Genomic DNA, 11,819 nt, shown 5'->3' on the forward strand with positions numbered 1-11,819 from the left:
CATGCTGCTTTCATGCAACACCAAATGTTGTTTATGCCTGAAGCAAACAAGTATTTTATTAAACATTTTCAAAAGGGTTGCTTTATGAGCTCTTACTGTTAATTCTAGATCGAGAATACGGCCAGCCACGGGCCTAAAAGTCCTATCCGGCCCGGCCCGCATGCAGGAGAAGTGCTCGGTGTTCATGTTGTTCCTGTATAATTTGACGGCCGGGTTTGAATGGTCCCTGAGAGCTGTTCCGCCTGCACTAACAGAAATAAAAGCTCTTTAATGGCTGACTGTATCGTTTACCCTCATGAACCTGACACAACCTCCTTCATTCTTGTAGCAAGTGCAGTAAAACCCAATGAAGCAGGGAAATATGTTTACCATATGGCCTTTGATTGTAAGAGAAAAAAACTGAGCTGGGGTCAGAGGGCAGAGAAAGGACACACAGAATTCTCCAAGAACCGCCCTGAAGTGTGAGAATACCGACAGTGTGAACATTATCCAGACATAGGAGTGAAAAGTGTGTGTAAATGTTGGCTTGCACATTGACCTTTACCTTTTAAGGTAGATACCACAGAGCTAAATTGTTTAAAGGAATTGGTCACGCTTTAGATTTAGGTTTTATTTTTCTGTATAATTAGTAACATAAAACCTAATCCATATTTACAGAGTACATAGTGTGGAGCATTACTTGATATTTAATAAAAAATAGTATTTCATATTTTACTATTTACTTTTATATTTCACTATTTTAATTTGTAATGTTTGTTACATGCCCACAGTGTGCACAATGTAAGCACTGTAAATGATTTCTGTTGTTTTCACAGTATTATTGCTGTATTTTCAGTGAAAGTTTACTGTAGAAACAGTTTACAGTAAGTTGCTGTCAATTTTATAGCTTTTACATTATTTTTGCTGTATTTCCAGCTTTGTCACCGTATAACTATTTACAGGAAAGTTGCTGTCAATTTATGCTTTTCTTTGGTGGGGGGAAGAAAATAATTACAGTAATTCTTATACTCCTGTTAAATTGATGACAGTATATTCCAACAGACAAGCCCGACAGAGGACATTTTTTGGTTTATTGAGGTTATTTCAGCTTAGGAATTTTATAATACATCGTTTCATAAGGTAACCCATATATTAAGGCATTTAGAATATAGTTAAAAAAAAGTTTAAGTTTGCTTGAGTGTTTTTTCTTCTTTTTTTTCTTTATGGTTGCCAGATTTGGTCACAAATCCAACTAATCTCAAAGGTTATAGCCTAAAATGTTTGAATGGGAGATGTAGTCCCATCCAGTGATCAATAATATAGGCAATATAAAATAGATAGAAATCGATTTCCATGATTTATTATTATTATTATTATTATTTTGCTTTAGATTTACACACTTAATTACATAAAGAGCGAATCGCACGGGATATACACCTGGCAACCAATCATCTAACCGTCAGCCGTCAAACTCGAATTTTCCATTTCATCCTGACTGACTTCGAGGACGGAGCACGCAGAACCAGCAAGAACTAGCCAGGTAAGATGTAAAATTGTATTCAAAATCTTAAAAATTTGTATTTCTAAATGTTCCACCACTACAAATGTGAAGATATTCGTTTTACCATTAACTGTTAAGTATCCTAATCGTGGTGAGTTTGAAAGGTAAAGTTAAGGTAACGTTAGCTTTTTAACGCGAACATTCTAGCCAGTTAACGTTAGCCAAATACTAGTTATCACAAGGTTTGATGTTAATGTCAGTTATTATTTTCAAGTTTAGAACAAAGTAATCGAAATGTTCTTGTTTCTGAACACTTGTGTGTAACTTAACGTTAACGTTACACTGTGTGTGTGTGTGTGTTGCCTGTCGCGATCGAGGCCTCATACAACATGTTAACATATAACGTTATAACGTTATAACATAACCCTACCGGTAAGTTATGTTCTACACTAATTGAATGGACAACCACAGTGTTATTAGTCATATTATACATTTTATAACGTCAGTACGATGCACATTTAAAGTGAATACACAGGCAGAGAAAGTCCCGCCCAATGAATTCTCGCGTCTCGGCATTTCAGTTATTGAATAAGGCACTAAAATTCAAATAAGTAATCTCTCTGTGTACGTCTATGCAGTGTTGAATATGTTTTTCATTTCTTTCAGCATGTACAGTTGTTCGAGATTGCAGTGTGCTGAGGATGAGTTTTGCTCCTTCATTAAAAACAGAGGTAAGTCATTTTCAGTTATTGAATAATGCACTAAAATTCATAAGTAATCTCTCTGTGTACGTCTGTGCAGTGTTGAATATGTTGTTCATTTCTTTCAGCATGTACAGTTGTTCGAGATTGCAGTGTGCTGAGGATGAGTTTTGCTCCATTAAAAACAGAGGTAAGTCATTTTCAGTTATTGAATAATGCACTAAAATTCATAAGTAATCTCTCTGTGTACGTCTGTGCAGTGTTGAATATGTTTTTCATTTCTTTCAGCATGTACAGTTGTTCGAGATTGCAGTGTGCTGAGGATGAGTTTTACTCCTTCATTAAAAACAGAGGTAAGTCATTTTCAGTTATTGAATAATCCACTAAAATTCATAAAAGTAATCTCTCTGTGTACGTCTGTGCAGTGTTGAATATGTTGTTCATTTCTTTCAGCGTGTACAGTTGTTCGAGATTGCAGCGTGCTGAGGATGAGTTTTGCTCTTTGCTTGGCCCTGCCAAGTCTGAAGTGTTTCTAGTTTAATGGATTAAATTTTAATAAAGAATTTTAAACTGACTTCTGTGTGTTGTCATAATTGACGTAACATCTAAAAATCAGTAATGTAACTGTGTGAAATATTTTTTGCATACACAACTTTAGCTTTCATTCTTTTTTTAAGTGTGTAACAGATTGTAGTTGGTTATATGTTGTGTATATAAAAATACCATAATCAATTATACTGCATAGTAACTTTACAGTATTTTAAAATACAGTGCAAAAACAAGCACTGTAATTAATTTTACAGTATAAAAATGCTGTAAGTTATTATACGGTATGCTGTGAAGTACTGTTGTCAGATTTACAGTAATTTTACCGTGGAATAAAATACTGAAGCTTGCTGGATATTTGTTGCCAGTAAGTTACTGTTGATTTTACGTTAAATTTTTTACAGCTATACACTTGTTTTGTTTAAAATGGGTCTTTTGGTACATTTGAAGTGTTTGTTGGCATCTGTGTTGTGATTACCCCCCTCACGCAGAGTGTTCAGTGCTGGCAGTATCAGTATATGATGAATAGGAGGTATCGTGGTCCGATTACTGCATTAATCTCTGCTACTGCGATTGCTCTCTGCGGATTCTAGATTAATGGTGATTGGCTTTTTCAGGGCCATAAGAGCTCAAACTGTGGTCTGATAATTAGGTTTACTAATCATGATTGCATTAACCCTGACCTTTCACCTCCTCCTTTTCTTTTTATCTCCCTTTCTTTCTCTCTCTCTCTCTCTCTCCCACATCATCTTCCCATTGAGTCTGAACCTGTCATTTTTCTTATCCAAGTCCTTAGTACTGTTTTTCAAATGAAAATTATCCTAATTATTTGCGCATATGGGCATTTAATGCCATGAATAAATCAGAGAGATATCTTTTAGGAGGCCTGTGGATATGAAAGCTATTTCTAAGTCATTTCTGCAGGGCTTTTTATAATAGATTACAGTATAGAACAATGCAGTTGTGTTGAAGTTCACTGAGCTGACCAGTTGGGGGCAGTGCACCTTGTGTTCTCAATTGGAGACCCCCAAAATGTATTCTTAGCAAGTATTATTGTCTGATTTTTCAAAAAATGTAATAAAATCTTTGCTCAAGAAACTGCATGAGATGGGACTTGTTTTTAGAGAATCTGTATTTAATACTGCACTGGAAGATTTTTTTTTTGTGTGTGTGTATTTTCAATACAGAAAAAGAGAAAGAAAAATCTTCTAGGGTAGGAAAATAGACTTTTATTGAAGATACAATATTTAAGATGCAATCTATGAAAACAAGTTTTTGGCTTTTTATGCAGTGTTACTTCTCAAGTAAATGTATCTTATGGATTTTTAGAAACAAGTGTTCGTTTGTTTTATTTATTTAAAGTACAACCTTTTATTCACCATAAAACAGGCCTAGCAGTGATTACCATTTAAAAACTGTCAATCATGTATTTCATTACTTCCGTTTTTGGATGTTTGTTGCAAAGACTCACCCAATAATCATATGAAGATGGGCTTAATCGGGTAAAAAATGCTTTTAATATCCTGTTGTGTACAACAGTTACATGTCTGTAACCATCACGCAATGTTCCAAAGCTTTTGGAATTTCTTAAATATCTGAATGTTTTCAAGATGATCTCTTGTGTGTGACTATTAATTCAATCGTCCTCATGATACCCTGTGTTTTGTCTCTGGTTGGTTGTAATTTTGCTGGCATGGCTCCAGTGTGATTTGCTCCATATGGCAGTGTGAGATTCCTATCTCTCCCGGCTCAGTGTGGCTTGCTTTGAAATCCAAGAGCAATAGTGGAGGTATGTTTTGGCCTGATTCAGTGGCATGTGCCCAACGGCGTGTGTTTTCAGGCTGGCATTATTCACACCTCAGAGAACAATGTATAAGGGCAGAGACTCCGACCCACAATCCTTCACTCGCAGAAAACAAGATATATAATGGAGATGCTGGGCTTTTGGTACAGTATATGTGAGTATGTGGTCATAAATCATAAAAATGTTGTTGCAAGGAACAAAATAGTTCACATTATTTTTCACATTAAAGTTTGACTTATCCTCAGGCAGTTTTACATAATAAAAATAAATGTAGGCCTGAATGAAAATTCTATAATCATTTTTTGTTCGTTTTTAGCTATAGTTTTAGTTTGAGACGATGTGCTGAGCATCAGAATGGGCTGGTCTGAGTATTTCAAAAACTGCTGATCTACTGGGATTTTCATGCACAACCATCAGAGAATTGTCAGAAAAAGAGAAAATATCCAGAGAGTGGCAGTTCTGTGGGTGAAAACGCCTTGTTGATGCCAGAGGTCAGAGGAGAATGGCTCGACTGGTTCGAGCTGATAGAAAAGCAACAGTATATCTCAAATATCCACTGGTTACAACCGATCTCTGCAGGAGAGCATCTCTGAACGCTCAACACGTTGAACCTTGAAGCAGAAGAGCAACAGCAGCAGAAGATCACAGCGGTACCACTTCTTTCAGATAAGAACTGGAAACTGAGGCTACAATTCACACGGGCTCAGCAAAATTGGACAATAGAAGATTGGAAAAAACGGTGTCTGTTCTGATGATTCTCGATGTCTGCTGCGACATTCAGATGGTAGTGTCAGAATTTGGCGTAACCAACATGAAAGCATGGATCCATCCTGCCTTGTATCAACGGTTCAGGCTGGTGGTAATGGTGTAGGGAATATTTTTGTACACTTTGAGCCCCTTATTACCAATTGAGCATCACAAACGCCACAGTCCACCTTTGCTGACAATGTCTGTCTTTTTATGACCACAGTATACCCTCTTCTGATGGCTACTTCCAGCAGGATAACGCACCATGTCACAAAGCTCGAATCATTAAACATGACAGTGAGTTCACTATACTCAATGGCCACCACAGTCACCAGATCTCAATCCAACAGAGCACCTTTGGGATGTGGTGGAACGGGAGATTTACGGATGTGTAGCTGACAAATCTGCAGCATTTGCGTGATGCTATCATGTCAACTCTGAGGAAGGTTTCCAGCACATTGTTGAATCTATGCCACGAAGAATTAAGGCCGTTCTGAAGGCAAAAGGGGGTCCAACGCGGTGCTAGGAAGGTGTATCCAGAGCCATTAAATAAGACTTCCAATGGAAGTCTATGGGAGTGTCGTAACTCTGTTTTTCAACGGCTCTGGGTGTACCTAATAAAGTGGCCAATTATAGATGTTTTAGCATTTTAGAGCTCCCGAAGTTGATAATTTCTGTATTATATTACATTTTTTATTTAGACTAAAACTAATTTTATTTTATAATGTTTGCTAAATCATGAAAATATATTTTAGTTTCAGTTTTTCCCAGTATTCAGTCAATAGAAATGTTTCTACTTATTTGTTTTAGTTGTCTTTAAAGACAATAACATGATGTAAGCTCATAAAAGGACAACAAGCATCATAAATGTAGTCCACGTTTGTGCTATTTTCTATGTTATAGCTTTATGTAATGAAATTTAAGTAGTTGTTCATTAAAATCTTGATTGAGCAGCTTGGATATTCTGCTTGAAAATGAAAAAAAGTCCAGACATTGAGGGTGAGTAAATGATGACAAAAGCTTCATTTTTGGTTGAACTATTCCTTTAAGAGAGAGTCTTTGTCACTTTGCCCAATTCATCATAGTTTGAGTGTTAAACAGAAGAAATATATTGTCTGTCTCATCACCCCTGAATGCTTTCCTTTCAAAGCCTTTATTATGACCAGATCGCCTGTTCTCAAGCATTAGCATGATTGAGTATGATAGATGGGACTGAATGGGTTCGATTTAGTCTGAAACTCCATAAGCGGCGAGTGTTTCCTTCATCTGGACACCATGATGGACAGACTCCAGTGTAGAGGGCAGATCTGGCTTTGATGACCTTCAACCTGGTCTTGACCTTGAAACCCCTGCGATCGGGCCACTGGGGGGCAAATCTGGTTCCTCTGGAGCGAAAGGCCTTTTGTGACTGTGAAGAATGACGGACGGAGGAGGAGAGAAAATAAAACAGCAGGTCCGCTCTGACCCTGGTGGAACGCTGCCCCGGGGAAGGCTTGCGTCCAGACGTGTTTCTAGGGTACAGCTCGTGGATGACCTCTGGGTGAGGAGGGATCAGGTTCTAAACAAGCACACGCATATTACGGGATTTATGAAGCCGCTGGGGAACTGAGGCAATGGTGCGAGGGTCACCTTTGATAGGAGGTGGTGTGTGTGTGTGTGAGTGAAAGGCCATGTTTGTGCATTTGTGAAGGGTCAAGGGGGTGTTGTTCCAGATTGTTTGTAAGCATATAAATGTGTTTATGCACTGGCGTGTGCATGTATATGTTTGGTTTGGGGTTTTTTTCCGGATTTTTTGGCTCAAATTAACATGCAGATTCCAAAATGTGATATAAATGGGCTTTTTGGCAAGTAAATAAGCGTTACCTGGCAGTTGGTGAGTTCATATCACAATCAAATCAAAGACATACAAACTGACTAAATAAATCATCTGTTGTTTCTTTGATGATAAATTTTACCTCATTGTAAATTTTTGTCTATTCCTCTTTCTCCATAAGATATATATATGTGTGTGTGTGTGTGTATATATATATATATATATATATATATATATATATATATATATATATATATATATATATACATATATACATATATATGATAAGTAATAATATTTAGACATTATATATTTCATATTTGTATTGTTATATCAATTTAAAATGAAAATACTAAATATTTATGGCCAGTAAATTTTCTCCAGTATGGCAAAAAGTGAATTTTGGACACTGCGTGTGTGTAAAAGGAGTCAAACCGCTGAATGTTCCTTCTGATCGAAACCAGCTGTGTTCTCGTAAGCCATTTCCCCCTCTCAACTATCTCTCTCTTTTTAATTAACATGAAAAAAAAAATATTAAAGCTACAAATCTCCCGACCTGATGATGCTTTGTGCAGGTGATAGCCAGCAGATGGTGGTTTCAGGCAGAAAATAACCCCCATCCTTTGCCTTAAAAAAGGCCCCATTTGCATTTCATGAGGTTTAATTGTGTCTCCTTTCCCCCAGTCCATGGTCCAGCGATGCTATGCCTGTCAGAGAGAGCTTCAGAGCCATGAAGGAGGCCTGATAGATTAAGGTGGACCTTCTGTTTGCGTCCTTTCCCATTGTGTTCCAGAAATTAAGGAATATTATCTCCCTGAAGACTGGAGAATGGATAGCGGAGGCGTTAATGACATTGGGTGGGTAGAATTAAAGTGTTGAGACGTGGGCGGGGGGGCAGAGGAGAGTTAGAGGGACACGATGGATAATGTCATTATTGTGTAGTCTCGTTCTTGACCCGGAGGACGTAAACAATTACGGTGGCGACAGAGGAGGGGTATACGGGGGCATAAACAAAGCTTGTGCTGTCTAAAGCTGACAGGGTGTGTTTACTATCCTGTTTTTTTAATCCTATACTGTTTTGAGTGTATGAGACCTTTACAACTAAGTTTACAACTTGTTTTTTCCCCTCCTTTTAAGGATTCTTACAACAGTTAAATGTGGACATATGCATTTCATTTGGTTTCGTTACCTTTTTTTTTAAATTTTTTTTTTTTTTTTTTTTTTTGTAACATACAACATCTCCAGATCTTCATGGGGATCTGGGCTTTTGGAAACAGGACGGGGTGCAGCAAATCATTCTGACAGACTTAAGTTGCAGGGTTTTGTGGTCACATACATTAATTACCATCATTATAAGATAAGACACATGGGTAATATTAATTTGTCTGCCTTACACAGACATTCCCAAGAGAGCCCAACATCATCTGATTCCCTTAAATAGTCATTTTGAGTGTTTAGATCTGTAATTTATGAAGAAATGAAGGAGCATGTGATTTGAGGTTTTTTTTTAAATCATGAAATTTTATTAAAGTATCCAATTTAAATAAAATATTTTTTTACATTTATTAATATTTATAAAATAAAAATAATCAAATAATTGTAAAAGTTCAATAGTTAGCCTATTTTTATAAATATTATATATTTATATTTGTAAATTTTGATGTAAATCTCAATACACATATATCTCCTGCTGAATCATTCTATTATAAGATGTGAACAGGAAATTCACCTCAAATTTGTTCAGTGATTTTATCCACCTCATTTCTCACGTCAGAGTGGGCGTGACCATTTGTAAATTGGACGTTACATACGTCAGAGTGGGCGTGACCATTTGTAAATTGAACATTACATACGTCAGAGTGGGCGTGACCATTTGTAAATTGAACATTACATACGTCAGAGTGGGCGTGACCATTTGTAAATTGGACGTTACATACGTCAGAGTGGGCGTGACCATTTGTAAATTGAACATTACATACGTCAGAGTGGGCGTGGCCATTTGTAAATTGAACATTACATATGTCAGAGTGGGCGTGACCATTTGTAAATTGAACATTACATACGTCAGAGTGGGCGTGACCATTTGTAAATTGAACATTACATACGTCAGAGTGGGCGTGACCATTTGTAAATTGAACATTACATACGTTAGAGTGGGCGTGACCATTTGTAAATTGAACATTACATACGTCAAAGTGGGCGTGGCCATTTGTAAATTGAACATTACATACGTCAGAGTGGGCGTGACCATTTGTAAATTGAACATTACATACGTCAGAGTGGGCGTGACCATTTGTAAATTGAACATTACATACGTCAGAGTGGGCGTGACCATTAGTAAATTGAACATTACATACGTCAGAGTGGGCGTGACCATTTGTAAATTGGACGTTACATACGTCAGAGTGGGCGTGACCATTTGTAAATTGAACATTACATACGTCAGAGTGGCCGTGGCCATTTGTAAATTGAACATTACATATGTCAGAGTGGGCGTGACCATTTGTAAATTGAACATTACATACGTCAGAGTGGGCGTGACCATTTGTAAATTGAACATTACATACGTCAGAGTGGGCGTGACCATTTGTAAATTGAACATTACATACGTCAGAGTGGGCGTGACCATTTGTAAATTGAACATTACATACGTCAAAGTGGGCGTGACCATTTGTAAATTGAACATTACATAGGCTACGTCAGAGTGGGCGTGGCCATTTGTAAATTGAACATTACATACGTCAGAGTGGGCGTGGCCATTTGTAAATTGAACATTACATACGTCAGAGTGGGCGTGACCATTTGTAAATTGAACATTACATACGTCAGAGTGGGCGTGACCATTTGTAAATTGAACATTACATACGTCAGAGTGGGCGTGACCATTAGTAAATTGAACATTACATACGTCAGAGTGGGCGTGACCATTTGTAAATTGAACATTACATACGTCAGAGTGGGCGTGACCATTTGTAAATTAAACATTACATACGTCAGAGTGGGCGTGACCATTAGTAAATTGAACATTACATATGTCAGAGTGGGCGTGACCATTTGTAAATTGAACATTACATACGTCAGAGTGGGCGTGACCATTTGTGATGCGATCTGGGAAAACCCCTCGGATGTCGCGCTGGGCCGTTTTCAGTAAATTCCAAAATAGTTTGAATGTCAGTTTTTTGTCAAACATTTTTTTTTTCATTAAATTATTATTCTATAACATCTTTTCTCTTATCTCTGAAAATATCTTGGCAAAATTCCCTTGTTTAGTGCAGAAAAACAGCGATAGTGTCAAGCTAAAAATACTCTCTTTCTCTAATGCATATGCGACCATTTTCTCTAACGCCCGGCAGAGGTGAAAAAAAACTAACAAAAAAAACAATCGCCGTATATCCCATACACCTGTCCGTCTCTTAACACTACAAAGATAGTTTACCTATAAAATAAACCACATAACATGTACAGTGAATGCGTATTAGTGCGCATTTCGCGCCAATCCTGTTTAAAAAAAAGAGTGCCAAGCGTCCCGACGGTGACAGTTATTAAACCTGTTTTTCTCAAAATTCCGTTCCAGAAAATCATAGCGATTGGCCGACTTTAGATAAACATAACTTTTGCTACCAACAAGCTATGATAAAAATAAAAACAGATATGGAAAGGGATTGATACCAGCTTCCATATTATATCAAAACCTGTAATAGGTCAAATTTCACCATGTGGTGGGTTTTCCCAGATCGCATCACATTTGTAAATTGAACATTACATACGTCAGAGTGGGCGTGACCATTTGTAAATTGAACGTGTCTGGCTTCCGGTGTCACTGGCTTCCAGTTGTCTTTAGCTGCAAACAATTCGTTATGCTGCTTTCCTGCTTGTCTGATATTGCAAACTAGTATTTCTTAGGCTACCATATCATTTGAATGTATTGGCTTAATTATAAGCACACAGTTTTACAGTTTAGCTACTGCACTTTGATATTATTCTCGTTATTTCCCTATAGCGACTAATGAATCGAAAGTCTAGCACATTCACAGAAAACAGCTTAACTTACTTCCGCGGTGGAAATAAGGTGGATAAAACTCACCCAGCAAACAAAGCCCAGCTAAATGAAGACTGATGATTCCATTGCTGATGATTTCATGAACGGTATAATTGGATTAAATGGACTGTGACACCTTGTGAAATGGTCTGTAACATTTTCTTTCTCGTGCCTCTTTTCCTTAATCTGTTTTGTTCTTAAACTCTTTTAGCCTTTAACTCTTTTTTTGTTAGATCTATTTGTGTTAGAAGTTTATTGCAAGTTATCTTAAGTTATCCTGAATCTCACTAGAGGGCAGCAGTGCTTTGAAGAAGAAAAAAAGATTCACAATCTGATGGAAAATATCCACAATTCCAAATTTATTTGATTAGATTTAACATTTGACTTAGTTCGTAATATTCTCTTGTATCTAGTGATGAGTTTAGTGTTTGTGACCTGTAGCTATCTTGTGTCTCAGAATTTGAATGTGGCGCTAAAAACAAATACAAAGAATAGGTTTAAAAAAAAAAAAAAAAAAAAAAAGAAGTCCAGTCATAAAGCTTAAAATATGCCAATGTCAAACATAGCATGTATTAACTGCCATGCTGCTTAAAAGGAAATTAAATTAATGGATTGCAGTGTTCATATTTTGTCACATATTAAGCTGCACTATTTAAATTGCACCACTATGTGGCACTATTTTCTAACTT

At 37.0% G+C, this 11,819-nt stretch overlaps 1 long non-coding RNA gene across 1 annotated transcript; it reads left to right on the forward strand.

Annotated features, from left to right (window-relative positions):
* Positions 1-786: 786 nt before the first annotated feature.
* Positions 787-3,115, forward strand: LOC309485075. Its single transcript, XR_014201046.1, has 5 exons — positions 787-1,519; positions 2,147-2,211; positions 2,310-2,371; positions 2,470-2,534; positions 2,635-3,115. It is a non-coding gene; the product is annotated as an uncharacterized lncRNA (long non-coding RNA).
* Positions 3,116-11,819: the final 8,704 nt, after the last annotated feature.

The sequence above is a fragment of the Leuciscus leuciscus genome (genome assembly GCF_965113295.1).
Source record: "Leuciscus leuciscus genome assembly, chromosome: 21".
Classification (NCBI taxonomy): Eukaryota; Metazoa; Chordata; class Actinopteri; order Cypriniformes; family Leuciscidae; genus Leuciscus; species Leuciscus leuciscus.